The following is an 18,972-nucleotide window of genomic DNA, read 5'->3' on the forward strand; positions in this document are numbered from 1 at the left end:
ACTCATCCATGGCCAGTTTCTCAGGGGGAGAGAGGGAATATAGTCTGCCCCTAGGTGGCATAGTACCAGGCAGCAGATCGATGGCACAGTCATAGGGTCGATGTGGTGGTAGCACTGAGGCTTTGGCCTTGCTGAAAACCATAGACAGGTCTCTGTATTGCTCTGGTAATCCCGGTATCTCTAACCGGGGTCTGGGGTCCACGCTACTCTGGAGCTGATCGGACACAGGGAATTCCTCTATTTGGGCGTAACACACCTTCCGAGCTCTGAGACAAGAGAGGACACAGTTAGGACCCCAGAGAGTTAAAGAGCCTGTGGACCAAGAGAACTGAGGTTCATGCTTACACAACCAGGGATAGCCCAGAATCACAGGATCCATTGGTGAGTCAAGTAACTGAAATCGGATAGTCTCACAGTGGTCCTCAATACATAGCTGAACAGGCTTAGTATGGTAGGTGAGTCTGCCAGTGCCAATCAGCTTCCCATCAATGGCCTGCACCATTCGTGGAGAAGGGTTTAACTCAATGGGTAATTGCAATTTTAAGGCCCACGATAAGTCTAAAAAGTTCTCTGCAGCTCCAGAATCAACAAGGGTATTAACCTGTGCTTGCCCGGTCTGAGGATCCCCCCATCTAAGTGTCACATGCAAATGTAGGCCAGACACTGACCTGGACGGGAGTACGGCTCCGCTCCTCAGGGTTTCCCAGCTCCCTGAGGAGGCCTGGCTTTTCCCTGCAACCCTGGGCATTGAAGGCGGAGGTGGCTGAGGAACTGCGGGTGACAGGATTGGGGGATACAGGCCACTGGATGCTAGGCTCTTGCCACCTCGTTCTCTTAGGCGCTCCAGTCGGCGGTTGTCAATACGGATGGCAAGGGTGATAAGTGCCTCCAGGCCATCGCCTCAGTCTCGAGTAGACAGCTCATCTTTGATGTCTTCTGCCAGTCCATGGTAAAAGGTTGAGATCATGGCCTCTTCTTCCCATCCAGTCTCCTCAGCTAGGGTCCTGAACTGAATGGCGTAGTCGACCACCGTCTGTGATCCCTGACGTAGGTCTAGGAGTTGTCTGGCGGCCTCACGCCCACTTACGGGATGGTCGAAGACTTGACGGAGTGTATGGGTGAACACATCCAGACTGTCGCAGATCGGGGAATCCTTCTCCACTAGTGCTGTGGCCCAGTGTAGGGCCCGATCAGACAGCAAGGTGATGATAGGCGACCTTGGAGGCTTCTGTGGAAAAGGAATAGGGCTGGAGTTTAAAAATCAGTGAGCACTGGGTCAAAAATGGCTTGCACCCACCCGAGCGACCATCATAGCGTTGAGGGGCAGGGATCTTGGGTTCAGGGCCTGGTGTCTGGGGGTTTCGTTGTGGCCCCGGCAGAGTAGTCGGCGTTGGGGCTGGTGAGGGTCCTGACAATCGATTCTCCAGGCGGCGCACAGAGTCAAGAAGTATTCCCACCGAGTCGGTGAGGTGCCGGAGCTGGTCCTGGTGCGTACCCAGCAGCGCTCCTTGGTTCGTCAGTGCCGATCGGATTTGCTCGGCCTCTGAGAAGGGTGCTGGTGACTCCGCAGGGTTCATGTTGATGGTCGAGTAATGCTGTCACGGTGGATTGAGAGTTGACCACCAGTGGCTCTATACACCTTAGCCAAGGCTGGTGGTAACCAGGCAAAACCCCAAAAATGCAGAGTCAGAGGCAGTAGGGAGGTCCAAGACTTTTACTCGAAAACTTAGGGATCTTTACAATAGGCAGCAAAACAGTCTCAGGCATAAACGTTCATTACTCGACAAGGAGGCACTGCTAACAGAGGTCTTAATATACTACAACTAATAAGGTCTAAAGAGTAAAACACAGGTGAGAAACATAAACACAAAACACAATCACTCCTGTCATTAGTAGCAGGTGAGTCCCTAGGGCAGGAAGGACCAAATAAGGGCATCTCCTAGTTACTTCCTCTTGGTCCTCCTGGAAGTGCTCTCTGTCGCCATCTGCTGGTTGGACAGCCTCGTGACACATCATGGCAATCCTCCCAACATGTTCAGTCACATTGGCTCCAATCTGTGAAATTCATTGGTCAAAATATTACATTTCAATCATTATCATAGTACATTCACATTATTGAGGAATAAGTCTGCAAACTACCTCTGCTACACAACATCAGTGCATTAATGATGAACTAGAAGACCAGATTAGACTCACCTTCAATATGCAGGTGCAAAATAATAGTTGAATAATGGTTTTTCACTTCAGTCAAAAATAAACTACCAAAATCCACAACTCATTCTCACCACATCGTAGACTGCTATGTCAACACTGAGCATGTTCAGATCTCACAGCTCACTACAGAGACACAGCACAGAGAAAAAAAACACAAAAAGGAAGTGCTGATATAATTAGAGTTAGGTTTCTCAGAAAAACTAGATCTGTTGACTGAGCTGATAAACAATAATTCATATGTTTAATTTTTTTTCACAGCCACTGTGACTTGAATCTAGTTCATAAGACTAACTTTTCTGTAAATGGATTTTGGTGGCCCAGCCTTGATTTAAATGTGTATATCTATTTACAGCTGGCGGACATCCTGAAGAAATCGCACCCTCGCCATTTGTCAATTCCTTTGCAATTGTAATGTGTCTCACACCTTGTCCTTTGTTGGGAATGATACTGAAGGAGAAGGACAGGAAGATGTTCTTTGAGTTTTGTGTCATATGTTGCTTTGAAACTGTTAAATTGGTTATTTTGTTGATACTCTATTCTCATTCTTCCTATTAATGTGAGGTTGTGCCCTAGATAAAGCTTCTGTTAATACAGCACAACATAATCACAACCAGGTTCTCCCATTTAATGTCTAATGTTCACATGCATCATCAACGAGACGTAGAGATAGTCATAGGCTTCTGCTATTGGCATGAGCGTAAACTCCTCACAAGACAATTTATCTTAATTCGAGGGCATGTAAAATAGCATTTTGGGTATTCTTAATGAATCTAGGATCCGATATGATTGATAATGAATGAATTAATGAGTGAATTAAGACTTCTCCATCACAGTAGAGAACGTGGTGGAATTTGAAGTTAAAAAATACTTTAAAATAAAATGCCAGAGACTAGAGCTGATGGTTTATTCAGCAACTTTTATTCACAAGTAATAAAAGCCATTCACATTTGCAAAGGCGACCACGTTGTTCTTTCAGTCAACCACTTTTTAGTTTCAAATAGGTTACCTCCCTCCTATGCAAATCATTCATACTTCCCAGCTGCATCCACCAATAACATTCAATTCCTACGTCCTATCTCGTCACGGCCTGGTTTCCCCTCCTATTTGTAAAGACAGTTCTCGTGTTACTTCATATTGGTGATGAGCTCATAAGATTTATCACTGTTATTCTAGGGCCTGGCACGGTTGGCCTTATCTTCACCTACCAGTGCATTGTTTATTACGGTTTTCCTCTCTCCCTTATCCTGTTTTTCTCACAGAAAAAGTGTATCTTGTTTCCATCTTCTGCTCTCAGCTTGTTTGTCCTGTCCATTTGGATTGTTCACAACTGGTTAGATTTATACCTGCTTCACTTTTCTGTTGACCATATCCTGCTTTCCCATGCCCTGGTCATCTGTTTTCTCTAACCTTTGCTCCCTCCTGTAACCTTTAAATATCTCCACTACTCTCCCCTCACAAATCAATCACTGGCCATCCTGGTCTTAATTCTCTCTCTACCTTTCCTTTGTGGATTTAGGAATCTTTATTTTCTATAGAAATTTTATAGAATTCTATAGAATAAACTCTATGGTGACCTCCTCCCATACAGCCAAGAACCTTGGGGTTATCATTGACAACCACTTATCCTGTGTGGCGAACATCACAGCGACAGCACGCTCCTGTAGATTCTTCCTCTACAACATCAGAAGGATACGTCCATTCCTCACCAGAGAAGCAGCACAACTTTTGGTCCAAACACTTGTAATCTCTCGCCTCGACTACTGCAACGCACTCTTGGCCAAACTCCCCACCTCTGCCATCAGGCCTCTGCAGCTCATCCAGAACGCAGCCGCTCGTCTGGTGTTCAATCTTCCCAAATTCTTCCATGTCCCTCCCCTCCTCTGCACCCTCCACTGGCTCCCGGTAGCAGCTCGCATCAGATTCAAGACCCTGGTGCTCACCTACCGGGCGGCAAAGGGAACAGCCCCTCCCTACTTACAAGCAATGGTTACCCCCCAAACCCCTGCACGATCACTCCGCTCCTCCACCTCGGCTGTCCGCCTGGCTACGTGGATGCAGCAGCTGCGCCACTCAGTCATGGCTTTTCACTGTCCTGGCACCCCGCTGGTGGAATGAGCTTACCACTACTGTCAGGACTGCAGAGTCACTAGCTATCATTCGCCGTAGATTGAAAACCCATCTCTTCAGGCTACATCTTAACAGTCCCTCCTAAAGACCTCTTCACCCCCACTACCCCCACTGTACTAACCCTAACCCCAACCCTTGAGACCTCTTCACCCCACTACCCCCCTGTACAAGTTCTCTCCTGTAAATAACCCCCCCCCCAAAAAAAAAAAAAAAACCTGACTAATCAGTGCGATGAAGCCTTCGGTTCTCTTAACCTTCACAGTATGTCCCAGCATCCTCTTCAGACAGGTCAGTGATGGTCACAGTGTAGACTCCCTCATTCTTGTTGTCAGACAGTGAGAATCTCCCTAGTGTCTGTTTACCATCATATGTAACAGAAATATTTATAATATACGCACAGGAAACTTCATGGAGATTTTTGCAGAAATACTTGCTGCTGAAGTCTTCTTTCTCTGGATATTTGAAGCTGATGGTGGTACTTCCTCCCAGATAAGCAGTTTGTGTGACTGACTTCAAACAGCACTCATCTGTCAATAGAAACACAAATAACAACCTCAATGTCTGATACTGCTCTGACTGCAGACTAGCCTCCCTGACTGGGCATGCTAATTACAACGAGTTCTTTTTTTATATCAAAGTGATAGAACTGTACCACCATCTACATACAGATTCATTTCAGTGTATCTTTCAGGTAAAATAGATATGTCCACTCCACACCAGTAGTTCCCTTTCTCCTCAGTGGTCAGTTGTCTGATAATCAGCTTGAAGTAGTTCTTCTCAATCTTGTCATACAGAGAGAATCTATCCTTGTGCTCCCGGGTTTTCATCAAGGAGCTACTTATTTTTTTCTCACAAGTCAGACTTGTTAAACCCATGCAGAAGTATTTATCATTGGATCTTTCATCTTGGGGATATTACCGTAGGAGCTCCCATTTCGCAGGTCCCCGTCACCTTTATACCCTGTCGGCGTCACCTTTCCGCTTCACCTGCGAAGACAAAAGCACCAAACAAAACACAGCATACCCAGTGGCAACTATAGTGTACTCTCTAGGCTTGATTTAGAGTCTGTAATCAAAAATGTCCAGAATTTGCACAGTATCCCGTACAAGGCTCGGGGTGAGTCTCTTGTTTACAATGTCTTTGAATGTCAATGTCGCCACATTACTGCGATACTGTGGTTGCATCCGCAACACTTACACAACCTGTCAATCACACAGGGAGAAGATGAAGATAACCGTGTGTGCTTTGGTTGGCTTTGAAGCTGGACTCTGGCTTGGGACTGGATCTGATGGTTTTCCGGGTCTGCAGAGGGGAAGGAGGGAACACATGAAAGCGAGCAGGGACACTAGATGGCCAGAGACCTGGGGCCTTTCGTGGCACTTCCATGTGGCCTGCTCAATCCAAATGTAGGTGGTAGGGCTGTCCTCCTTCCTGGCTCTGGGGTGGTGGTTGGAGTCCTCCACTGGCTTGGCATGGCATGTCAAAGCTTTGCTGGTTGCTGGTCCTCCGGGGGCTCGGCACGGCATGGCACGACTTCGCTGGTGGCTGGACCTCCTCGGGCTTGGCGCTGTGCGGCTCGTCTCGGCTTCTCTGGTCCTCCTCAGGCTCAGCACGGCTTCCTGGCTGTGTGGAATGAGGAGTTGCCCAGGGGCCTGTTATGGAAAATACATTCATAGAACTATTTTCAGGTTATACACTTTCATATGACTGATACAACTTGTGTAACTACTGTGATTACATTTTCTCTTGCCACACCTCTAAAGTTCTATAGCCATTGTTCTGAGAAGGACTGTATGATTTACCATATGAACAGTGGTGATCTCGGAGGGAGTGGTGAGAGAGAGCAATAATGGGGGGACAGGCGCATCCTGCCGATAGGTGTGAAATGTTGAATGCCGATTAATCAGTAAGCAAGCGCTGATTGATCAGTGAGAGAGTCTCCCCATTGTTCATTCTCTCCCGCCCTTTCTCACGTAAGCACAAGCCCATCAGCCGATAGCCTTGATGGCGACTTCCATTATGTTCAAACTGTATAAAAGACAAACCTGATCATTATCTCTTTAGACTTGCGCTGAACTGACCCCCGGATCTACGCCAGGCTGCTGTTATGCTCTTGTCTCTTGTTTGCAAGCAATAAATACCGGACTCAGATATTGTGGCTACTCAGGACTTGTTTCTTGATTCTTACCTCCGAAGAGCTAAAGTACAGAGTGGTAAATCCTAGACTTCCACCACAGGCCTGACTCGTGCTCAGTGGCGGGCAGGCCACCCACCGGAACAGTCAAGGTCTCTGACAACTCCTCTGGGAACCAACCTTTTCCACTCGACAGAGAGAGCTGGTCCCAGCAGTGGTCAAACCACCTACTAAAAAACTTCAGCTCCCCAATCAAGTGTGGAAAAAGGGAGAAGAAGCTGGGAAGGGCTACCAAGCCAAAGTGAGTACAGAATGAGGTGGCCGAGTGGTTGAGACGCTGGAGTGCTAATCTATTGTGCTCTACACGTGTAGGTTTGAGTCCCATCCTTGTTGCGCAGCCTTGCTTCTTTTTCCGCTTGACAGCCCTATTGGAAGACCGAGGGTGTGAAAACAGAAAGGGAGAAAGTGGCGGTGGAGAAACAATGCAAGGCATGTGGCACTTCATTCGGAGAGCACATTCAAACAGGAAATCATCCAATAGCTTCATCCAAAAGCTTCAACATAGAAGGCAGAGGTGGGGGTCAAACCAACACTTTCAACGAGACTGCAGTGTTAGTCCAGCGCCTTTGGAACCGCAGGCATGGGCTCTTCGGGAAAAGGGAACCAATATCGCATTGGCCGGGAATCGAACCTGGGTCAACTGCTTGGAAGGCAGCTATGCTCCCCACTATACCAATGCATTTGTGAGAGCAGGCAGGGCCACAATAATGATATGACCATCCACGACCACAACATTCATATCCAGGACTCACCCTTACAACAATGCACACACAGTAGAGGGAAACTCCCCGCTTTTTGCCGACAGGGCGGACACGTCCCCCAACCTGAGGCTCCATTACAAGGGAGAGGCAGCCGTTAACAACACGGCTCGTTGATCTAGGGGTAAGATTCTTGCTTAGGGTGCGAAAGGTCCCGGGTTCAAATCCTGGACGAGCCCTTTGATTTAGTCTTTCACCAGCTGGGACGATGATATCGAAGTGCCTTGGCTCATCGCTTCAACAGATGGTGCCCCGGGTCACAATGCCAGCGTTGCACACATGTGAATGAGAACGTCTTTGATTTTTGCCAACAGGGTGGACACTTCCCCCAACCCTAGGCTCTGTTGTGGGGGAAGTGCAGGGTGTCATCAGACGGCTCGTTGTACTAGTGGTATGATTCTCGCTTTGGGTGCGAGATGTCCTGGCTTCAAATCCTGGACAAGCCCTTTCACCTGCTGAGACCACCAAATGAAAGTGCTTTGGCTCAATGGTTCAACAGATATTGCCCCAGGTCACTGCAAAATTCCAAGGTGAAAAACGCTTTTGTCACGTCCTGGCTTTAAAGATCTGGTTGGAAGGGCTATCGGGCCAACGTGAGCGCAGGACGATTTGAATATATTGAATATTTTAAGTTGACTGTTTTTTAAGTTTTTGTTTAAAAGTATTTTTTTAGAACTGTTGCCAACAACTGATTGCCCATAGCTCTGCTGCTCAATTACCCACAGTAGAAATGTGTGTGTATGTGTGTGTGTGTGTGTGTGTGTGTGTGTGTGTGTGTGTGTGCGTGTGCATGTGCATGTGCGTGCGTGTGTGTTTGTGCGAGCATGGTTTTGGACTAGGCCTAGTAGTGTGTGTGCGTGTCTGCGTGCGTACTGTTGTGTACAACTGATAGCCTATAGCTGTTATTTGGTGCTGCTGGATGACCACAGTAGAGTAGAAGTGTGTGTCTGTGTGCGAACGTGTGCGTGCTTACGTGCATGCATACGTATCCCAATGTTCTAGCAGGCTTAGTAGTGTGTGTATGCGCATCTGCGTGCCTATGTATGTGCGTACCCACAGTAGACGTGTGTGTGTGTGTGTGTGTGTGTGTGTGTGTGCATGGCTCTGGATTTACGTATTAGGCCCACCATGCCACGTAATAATGAGCGTGTCATACCGAATTTGAGAGACAAAACTTTGGATCAGTCAGTCAGTATTCAACACCAAAGCAAACCTCTTGCATTAGCGCTCTCTGTAGTATATACATACTAGATACATACACTCTCTGGAGTATAAACATACTAGTTGTCTAGATACTGCAATCAAAACCCAACATTACCTGCCTGGTCTTGTACACAGTAAGGTAGGCATCCAAATACTAAACATTTTTTTCAAACATTTTTAAAACTGTTGCCTACAAGTGATTGCCCATAGCTGTGCTGCTCGATTACCCACAGTAAAAGTGTGTGTGTGTGTGTGTGTGTGTGTGTGTGTTACAACTCTAGATCAAAACTTCGAGTTGCAACAAAAGGCACACCAAACTTATTGTAGGAATTAAACAGGCCACAATCCAACTAATTTAAAGGTATTTATTTGATCAGGGCAAACACAAACACAAGACAGACAACAGGGAACTACAAGCGGTGCCAAAGCAAAGAAACCATAAACAAAAGTGATCCCCTAAACTAGTGCAATAGTAGGCTATACTATCAAGGCTATGCTATAATGCTATGCTACACTAGACTAATATATACAGAGGGAGGCACTCACTCCTAACTGGGTGAATTGTAACAGAGGTAAGCCTACGTGGTGGAAATGTATACCCATGGGTCTCTTACCTATTCACCTTACCCCTATGGCGTACAAATAACAAAGAGACAAACTATAAGAAAACAAGAGGAGGTCTAGAAAAAAATTACAAGAAAACAATGACTGAAACAACCACTGACAACAACCTAACAAAAGAAAACACGATGCAGACTCTAATACAGAGGTGATTCAAACAAACAATGGAACAGTGAGACGACAGCTAACACACGAGTACAGGTCAACTCTCGAAGGGAAGACAGGCGGAGCTTTTGAAGGAAAGGGACAGCCCTCTGATTGACACCTGAATGTAGAATGATAGGATATTATTTTCTAATAATACTTACCTTTCTTGTTCTTAGTCAGGTGTGTATCTTCTTACATTACTCTAAGCTGCTGTTTTTTTGTGTGTGAAACTGATGACAACTATTATGCAGTGTTGTTGACAGAGTTTAAGCTAAATGACTTATTGTCTTATTCACTATCACTGATGGACTGTGATCTATCCAATGAGGCCTTATCCTCGATGGATAAGGCGCAGTTTCTGCCCGATGTAAGTTATACATATTTTCCAAAGAAAATATGTTTTGCCTCATATTCGCTGCTTCATGTTCTAATGGAGAACTGCAGAAAAAGCTCATGAGACTCTTCCAACATCACCCTCGACCACATGAAGGATTGGCTGATGGCTGGGAGTCTGTTCCTGGAAGAGTTAAGCTTTGGTGCTCAGAAATAGATCATTATCAACTGCTTGCTACGTTGGACTTTTCAGTTTTAGATTCACTTTAAAAGTTAGAAACTAGAGCGAGAGAGATCTGACAAATGTTTTCCTTTTTTCATAGGAGGTGTTATGACTACACTCAGAGTATAGGGCTAAGGGAGCTTTATCTAGCTGAAGTGGTCAGGATTATAGCATAGTTGGCCAACATGCTGTTTATATTCACTGAAGAATCACAAAAATGGTGGTGAGTTTATTATTCTTGACGAGTTATCACTGTTGAAACTGCCATCATATATTTTACAGGTCTGGACTGCACAGAGGCTTCTCCTCAAGGAGACCATCATCCACCAATGTGTGGGCCTTACCAGTACTGCTGGACCACGCCTGGCCACTGTGGTAAGATACAAGAGCCATCTGAAATGCTCTGTTTGATTTTGTTTAATGCTAGTCCAATATATTTTGTTATATGCATTCAGACTGTATTGACCGCTATGTGATTATCACTTAAAAACTTGAACTCACAGGTGGAACAGCTAAGTGGCTGATGACTAAGTGATTGTTGGAATTAATATTCTGGAAGTTCTTGAAAGGAAAAAAGATCACATCGATTTACATTATGAAGGAGAAATTCAATAGTTTTTCCTCCTCTAATAGTGTTTGTAATGGAAAAATCAGTATGTGTAATAATAATAGATTATGATCTTTAATTGTGTTAGCATATATTCATTTACTAATCGTATTGCGTGATTCTTCTCTCAAGTGTTAAAACATTCCAGATGTTAACCCCCTAAGCGATTACATGATCTATGGCGGTCCTAGAGAGTATCCTGTTTTAAGCCTCATTGATTAGAAGCGTAAACGATTGTGCTCCTGCCCCAGGATATGACCCTGTGATCAAGCCGAAGGGTAGTTAAACTATTGTATTGGGGCTCTCTGTTCGTTAGGTGCAGAGTGCTATGCTTGCAACCATTATTAAACCTACTAAACAGATATTGTGTTTGTGCGTTTTTGCAAAGTCTCACTGAAATCGTTATTGTGGTAATCCCTTAGACAAGATTTCCACCACAGGTTTTATTATCTTTGTTTACAGCCTGCTGAGCTGATGACACTGGTGAGGAGCACTGAGGCAGACAAATGCTGTGGTGAGACAGCCGAATGCAGGACTGAGACAGCTGAATGCAACACTGAGACAGCTGAATGCAGCACTGAGACAGCTGAATGTAGCACTGAGACAGCTGAATGCAGCACTGAGACAGTTGAATGCAGCACTGAGACAGTTGAATGCAGCACTGAGACAGCTGAATGTAGCACTGAGACAGCTGAATGCAGCACTGAGACAGCTGAATGTAGCACTGAGACAGCTGAATGCAGCACTGAGACAGTTGAATGCAGCACTGAGACAGTTGAATGCTGCGGTTTGGCAGCTGAATGCAGCGCTGAAACAGCTGAATGCTGCAGTGAGACAGCTGAATGCAGCGCTGAAACAGCTGAATGCTGCAGTGAGACAGCTGAATGCAGCACTGAGACAGCTGAATGCTGCGGTTTCTATAGAGACCATATGATTGTTATGATCATACTCCAAACACTATGTTTGTATTCTATGAGTAATGTAATGTACATTGTTGATCTGGTATACAGCATTACTGTCTAAGAAGATTTTCCCCTTGGGGTGGGGGGACGACGACGACATTAAAGTGTATTCTATCTTAACCACTGTTGATACTTTTTTGCAGTGATATTGAATAAAATACTAAGTGGACTTTTTTGTTGTTGCCATTTGTCATTTCTTTTCACAATGGTTGAAGATGGAACTAGATTGTTTTGTTGTATAAAAGAAAAAGTCCCTACGTATGTAATGTCCCTTTTGAAAACAATCATTTTTTGTCAAAGGTCTTGAAAAGGGGCTGCATGACTGGATGATTTTGCCCTGATCTAGTGAGAGAATAATACACAGTGCTGAGCTCTGAGATTCAAAGAGTAATAAAAAAAAGTTTACTACAGAGTCCCAGTAGTGTTGTGGTCAGAGACAGTATGGGCATTATAGAATGGGTTGGTTTAAGTTCAAGATTGAACCCGACTAGAATTCAGGCAAGAATAGGGGTAGCAGTGCATTTGTGCAGTCTTAAATTGGATGTCTCTGGATCCTTGTGTTGGGACACCTCTCACAATCCGGATGATTCCGTGGGTCATGAAGCTGTAATTAGAGCACTCAATGTAATGTGAGGAGATACTGTATTGTATGCATAATAATATTAAACAAGAAATAAACATTTTTAAAGAATATTTCATTTACCTTGTAAGTTTGCTTGTCATGTTTCTGTCATTCTGTGTTTACTCAACTAACTTATGTCAAATGTATCGAAAGGACAAGTTACAGAAAATGAAATATTCTTTAAAAATGTTTATTTCTTGTTTAATATTATTATGCATACAATACAGTATCTCCTCACATTACATTGAGTGCTCTAATTACAGCTTCATGGCCCACGGAATCATCCAGATTGTGAGAGGCGTCCCAACACAAGGATCCAGACGGCTGGTAAAATTAATTATTTTACTAATTAATTTAAGAAATTCAACAACCCCAATAGTCGGTGCAGTCACCACAGTTCCGAAGCAGCTATTTTTTATTGCTTCACAGACTCCCATAAAGGAGAACCTTGAATTAATTGAATCACTGTTCAAGTCACCTGAGGAGGAGATCAACACCACAGCCAATCATACCCAGGTCAGACCCTGCCACTGATAGACCCTACTAAGAGGGTGCATCTCATTCAACTAATGTGGTTTCCCTCTTCTTGTCTCCTCACCTCAACCTGCACTGATAACACACAGGACAACAAAATACAAACTAATATGGTGGATTCTGCTTTCATATTGGAGCAGTTCTTTCACATCAGAGCATAGGGCATCGAGGAGATGAAGAGAGGAAGCCATAACAGACCATTGAGATGCACTGTTGAAGTTAACTGCTAAACTCGATGTTTCTCTTCGAAATGCAGTCATTTTTTGAGAGTAATGTCTCTCCCCTTCTACAGGTCGAAGATGAGAAAGGGAGGCAGGTGACTGTGCGTGATGGTTCTCACTCCTTGTCCTCTAGCACCGAATCTGAATTGCGGGTGAGCATATTTGTTTCCATCCCTTCGTTGTTTGTGCAATGTCCTATCTGACTTCTGACTACAGAGAATGTATGGATGATGACCGAAAATGGAACTCTCTTGTACAGTCTTTGAAGTCCAGTGATGACGGCCTCTCCGATGAAGACATCCTGGTCCTTCCGGATGAACCGAGGGTATGTCGCAATAGCCTAAGAGTGTCCTACGAACCCTGTGTGTCTCAAAGTCTTTCATTTTCACTTACTGTATATTGCCTATTTTACAATCAAAGGTATTTTTTTCTTCACACCTCTCGACTTAATCCTTTTTATCCACCACCCAGATCCCAGCGTTGGAAGTGTACTGTGACACCCCCTATCCTTTTTCGTTTGCGTGCAGAGAGGAAGGCCTCGGGTGAGGTGGAGCTGATCCCCTTCACGGATCAGCCCTGTAAGGAGCTGCAGGGCAAGGAGGCCATGTGGACCGCAGCAAAGCAGGAGACCCTGCGGGTCATCCAACAGGGTCTGGTCGCGCTGCAGTGTGACATGGAGCTCTGCCTGGAGAGGCTCAGCGAAGGCCTGGAAAGCAACCCGGACCTCAATGACTGGAGCTACCACACCGAGGACCTCCAGGAGGAGAGCGAACCAGGCAGGATCGACGGCTGTCTGAGAGGCCTGAGGAAAAAGCTCTTCGGGAGGAAGCAGGTGGAGATCCTGGTGGAGGAGGTGGAGGGGATCAGCATGGAGGAGAGGCAGAGCGAGGTGCAGAAGTTGGAGTTGTCCTGCAAGAGGCTCCGGGAAGAGATGGTGGGGAGGATCGCCATGGCCTGGGACGCTATGGCCATGGAGAAACTGGCCAGAGACAAACTCCTGATTGCAGAGAGGGAGAACGTAAGTTTAGTCAAATCTATAAATTAAAATGTATTATGAATAGAGCGGATAGATAATGTACAAATGCATAATACGTAAAGACAGGACAGACAGATATAATAGCTCAAGACTGGTATGACTAAGTCTAATTTGTTTGTGTCTTTTAACCCCACAGAGTCGGGCGTGCTTGACACCGGTTGAGCCTCGCGACAGGCTCTCCGAGACTAGCCATCCTATGTCCCCAGGGCCCTACAATGCGGCTGATGATGATGCCCAAACCACCATTGTGGCTCCATTTACCGCTGACAATGACGATGATGATTTTAGATCGTTCTACGTACCCAGCCCTATGGACCCGCCTCCTGATGTAGTATACTTCCCCTACCGCCGCAGCCCCCGTCTGCCTCCCATCATGAACCTGAGCGAGAGCGGCAGGAAGCTCCTCACGGGAGGGGCCGTCGTGGGCGTGACCACGGCCCCACAGGTGAGTGAAATTATGGTAGACACTAAGTGAGATCCTTGGGATGACTACCCTAAACCTAAAACTCTAACCTAACCTTAACCCTTACTCTAAACTTAACCATAACCCTTACCTAACCCTTTCAAATCTCAACTTCAATGGGTTGACAGAGTTACACCATCCCAAGTATTCCACTTAGCATTTACAATGAAATTATGGGGAAAAGAAAGTCTTTTTGAGCTCAACAAGTCAGAGAGTTACAACCATATGAATCTTGTTGTGGGGGGACATGCAGCGTTCGGCCTGTAGAGGGAGCTACAGGACCGTGGCCAGGGTTACGTCAGCGAGGTTCCGTTGCACACCTGTTGCAAATGAGACCTCGTTGACTAGCTGCTTAAGATGTGTGTGCCTCTGCTTTTCGGTGCGCTGGGAACGAGAGACAGAGAGGACTCGAGGACGACTGGAAAGTCGCCAGAACGTTAAGAGGGCTGGAAAGCCAGAGACTGAACGAACAATTACTGTGATAAATAAACGGGACCAAGATTCCCTCACGAACACACTGCGTCTGCCTCCGTGTATGAAAAAACCTTGTTACACTTGTATTGTCCTCTTGTCATTCAGGAAGTGAAAGGCAAAAAGAAAAAGAAGGCAGGGAAAAAACGAGTGAAGAAAGAGAAGGAACAGCAGCGTATGTATAAAAGTAGGGTCAATAGTGGTAGTAGCATAACAAGGAAGTAATAGGTCTTGACATTCTGTTGGTAACTACTGTGTTTATTTCTGACAATAGGATTATCTGGTGGCTGCTGCGCAAATTGGAGTAATGGACACCTATCAACTCATCTACCTCCCTCCCAACCCCACCTACCTACCTTATTCAAGCCTTACCAAAAAAATAAGCAAAAATATTACCAAACTTACACACACATGGACACACGTACCTCATCTTCCTACCTACTTCACCTTCCTACCTACAGTGCCACATCCCCAGCTATGCACCTTCACACGCACGCAGACAGATAGACAGAAACACACACACACACAGCCACTTACTTACCATACATACCTCTTACTGTTCGCATACAGTACATACCCTCCAAATGGCAACAATTAGTCCAATTAGTATTTTATTCGATATCACTGCAAAAAGGTATCAACAGTGGTTAAGATAGAATACACTTTAATGTCGTTGTCGTCGTCCCGCCCCAAGAGGAAAATCTTCTTAGACAGTACTGCTGTATACAAAAACAAAAATACATATTACACCACATATAGAATACAAACATAGTGTTTGGAGTATGATCATAACAATTATATGGTCTCTATAGAAGCCTGTTAATTCATGCTCATTTAAAGGCTTATAGCTTAAAAAGTAATAAAATGTATCTAAAAGCTGTATCCGAACCTTGAGGTAGGTCAGTCTGCACATTTTAAAGTTGAATTGGTTTGTCAAGCTTAAAATATGAAAGAGTAGTATTTTGAGTATCATGGTGACCATTGAAACTCATGTTCATTTATGCAAACTTTGATTATGCTGTAGCTTGCCAATGAGGTAACACTTTACATAAAGGTCACAATTTACATTAAGGTCACATTTGTAAATGGTTACATAAAACAGTTATAACTCATTCATTTAGATCAGGGGTTCTCAACCTTTTGCCCCCAAAGCTGGTTCATTGCAGTTGGGGCCCCCCCTCCTCCCGGCGCCACCCCCCCCCCCCCCCCTTCCCGGCGCCTAGATAGATAGATAGCCCTAGGCTAAGCTATTATTGTTAGTCCCACACTATTATTATTATTATTATTATCATCATCAGTAGCGGTAGGTAGGCCTATTATCATTACTAGGCTATTGTTATAATTGGCAGTAGCACCAGACTTCTAATGTGAGCTTGCAGGCATTATTATTATTATTATGATTATGATTATGAGTAGTGGTAGGACTATTATCATTACTAGGCTATTGCTATATAATTATATGAGGTTACATGCTTTATTGTTGTTGTTATTATTATTATTATTATCATCATCAGTAGGCCTATTATCATTACTAGGCTATTGCTATAATTGGGAATTGGCACCAGACCTCTGATATGAATTGATGCTTTATTACTGTTATTATTACTAGGCCTAATAGTAGGCATATCATCTGCATTTTTTACAGAAGCTTGCAGGTAGGCGATGTTAATGTGAGACCTGAGCCTGCTTTGCCTTGCAAAGATCCTCAATTCTTGGCGCAATGTCTGATAAACATAGCCTCAAATCATCCTCGATTTGTGCACGATTGCGGTATTTCGTTTTGAGTGCAGTAATTTTTGAGAATCCTGCCTCACACAAATATGTCGATGCGAAAGGGAGGAGAATCTTCAAGGCGACGTCACAGAGTTGAAGGTATTCCTGCATCAATGCTGCCCAGAATGACGAAAGAGGGCAGGAGGTAAAGAGTTCCTTCAGCCCACTGTCACTCTTCAGCTCAATAAGCTGTTCCTGCATATCAGTTGACAGCTCGTTTGCTGTGCACACAAATGGATCTCGAACCCACGCAAAAGCGCGATAATCCTCTTTAAAGTATGTCGCAAATTGTTTTCTCATTGCTGACAGGTGCTCAGACGCTGACTGAAATAGAGGAGAAATCGTGTGACGTGCCTGCATCAGTGATAAAGTCTGCAAGGCTGGGGAACATGTCGCAGTTCCGACTGATGCGGCCATGCCAGAGGTCAGGTTTTTGTGTGAAGGCGTCCACTCTGTCTGCGAGGATCAAAATATGAGTTTCGCGGCCTTGCAAAGACAGGTTGAGGCCATTCAAGCGGTCAAATATATCGACCAAATAGGACAGAGACGCAAGCCACATAGTGTCATCCAGATGCTTCGCCAGATCTGATTTGATTTCTGTCAAAAACCACTTCACCTCCTCTCGCAGCTCATACAACCGCTGTAACACCCGCCCCCTGGAGAGCCAGCAAACTTCAGTGTGCAGAAGCAGCTGTTCATGCCCTGACCCCATCTCCTGGCAGAGGACCCCAAACAAGCGAGGACAAACATTCTTTATTTGTCACGTGCATACAAGTATACAGTGAAATGCAAAAGTGACAGTGCCACAGAGTAGTGCAGCAATACAATAAGTTTTAAAATACAATAAAATAAAAATAGAAATACTAAAAAATATACAGCATGGACAGTATAAACAATATGAACAGTATAAGCAGTAAGCAATATAAGTAAGCAATATAAATAGCAGATGGATGATTATGTGTGTGCATATGTGTTATGATGACAGTGCATGTGTGAGTGACTTGAGGGGGGCACTGGTGGGGTCATCGTTGACGATTCTGATGGTGTGGGGGAAGAAACTCAGCCTTAGCCTCTCTGTTCTTGCTGCATGACAGCAGAGGCATTTTCCTGACTGCAGCGGCTGGAACAGTCCATGTTTCGGGTGGTGAGGGTCCTTCATAATCCTGTAGGCTCTGGTCCTACACCTCCTGGTGTACAGGACATGGAGAGGGGGGGTTGGAGCTCCCATGGTTTTTTCTGCCAGGCGTACCACCCTTTGCAGAGCTCGCCTGTCCTGGGCCGTGCTGTTACCGTACCAGACGGTGATGTTGCCAGCCAGGATGCTCTCCACAGCTCCAGAGTAGAAGGACTGAAGGATCCTCCGGGAGACTCTGAATTTCCTCAGCTGCCTGAGATGGAACAGGCGCTGCCTTGCCTTTCCCACCAGAGAACTGATGTGGGTAGTCCAGGTCAGGTCTTCTGAGATGTGGACTCCCAGGTATTTAAAACTGCTCACCCTGTCCACAGCAGTCCCACCGATGTCCAGCGGTGTGTAGGCCCTTAGTTGTTGTGATCTCCCTAAGTCCACAATCAGCTCTTTTGTTTTGGAGACATTCAGGATGAGGCTGTTCTCCTGACACCAGAGTGCAGGTCCGCCACCTCGTCCAAGTAGCCTTTCTCATTGTTATCTGAGATCAGCCCCACCACGACCGTGTCGTCCGCAAACTTAATGATGGAGTTTTCGCTGGACTTAGCCACACAGTCGTGGGTGTACAGGAAGTAGAGGAGGGGACTAAGGACACAGCCCTGAGGAGACCCTGTGCTCAGTGTGAGTGAGCTGGAGGTGTGTCTACCCACCCTGACCACCTGTGGCCTGGCCGTCAGAAAGTCCAGGATCCAGGCACACAGGGGAATGTTCAGTCCTAGACCAATCATCTTATCAGCCAGTCTGGTGGGGACTATGGTATTGAACGCTGAGCTGTAGTCTATAAACAGCATTCTCACATAGCCCCCCTTCTGCCTGTCAAGGTGAGAGAGAGTGGTGTGGAGGACCTGGGAAACTGCATCGTCTGTAGATCTGTTTGGTCTATATGCAAACTGCAGTGGGTCCAGGGTCGGAGGAGCAGATGTAATCCTTAATCAGCCTCTCAAAGCACTTCATGACCACTGAGGTTAGAGCCACGGGTCTGTAGTCATTCAAGCAGGCTGGGGAGGTGATCTTGGGCACAGGGACGATAGACGATCTTTTAAAACAGGTGGGAACTACTGAATTAGCCAGTGAGAGGTTGAATATAGTGGTGAACACAGGAGCTAGCTGGTTAGCACAGGTCTTAAGTACTCTCCCAGGTATGCCATCTGGGCCAGCAGCTTTCCTTGTATTCACCTTCAGCAGAGCCCTCCTCACATCGTGTTCCGTCACGGAGAGTGCTTGCTCTGCCCCAGCATGTGACCTCCCATCAGCCGCGCTAGCCAGCACTCTGACGT

The sequence above is a fragment of the Argentina silus genome, assembly GCF_951799395.1.
Source record: "Argentina silus genome assembly, chromosome: Y".
Taxonomy (NCBI): domain Eukaryota; kingdom Metazoa; phylum Chordata; class Actinopteri; order Argentiniformes; family Argentinidae; genus Argentina; species Argentina silus.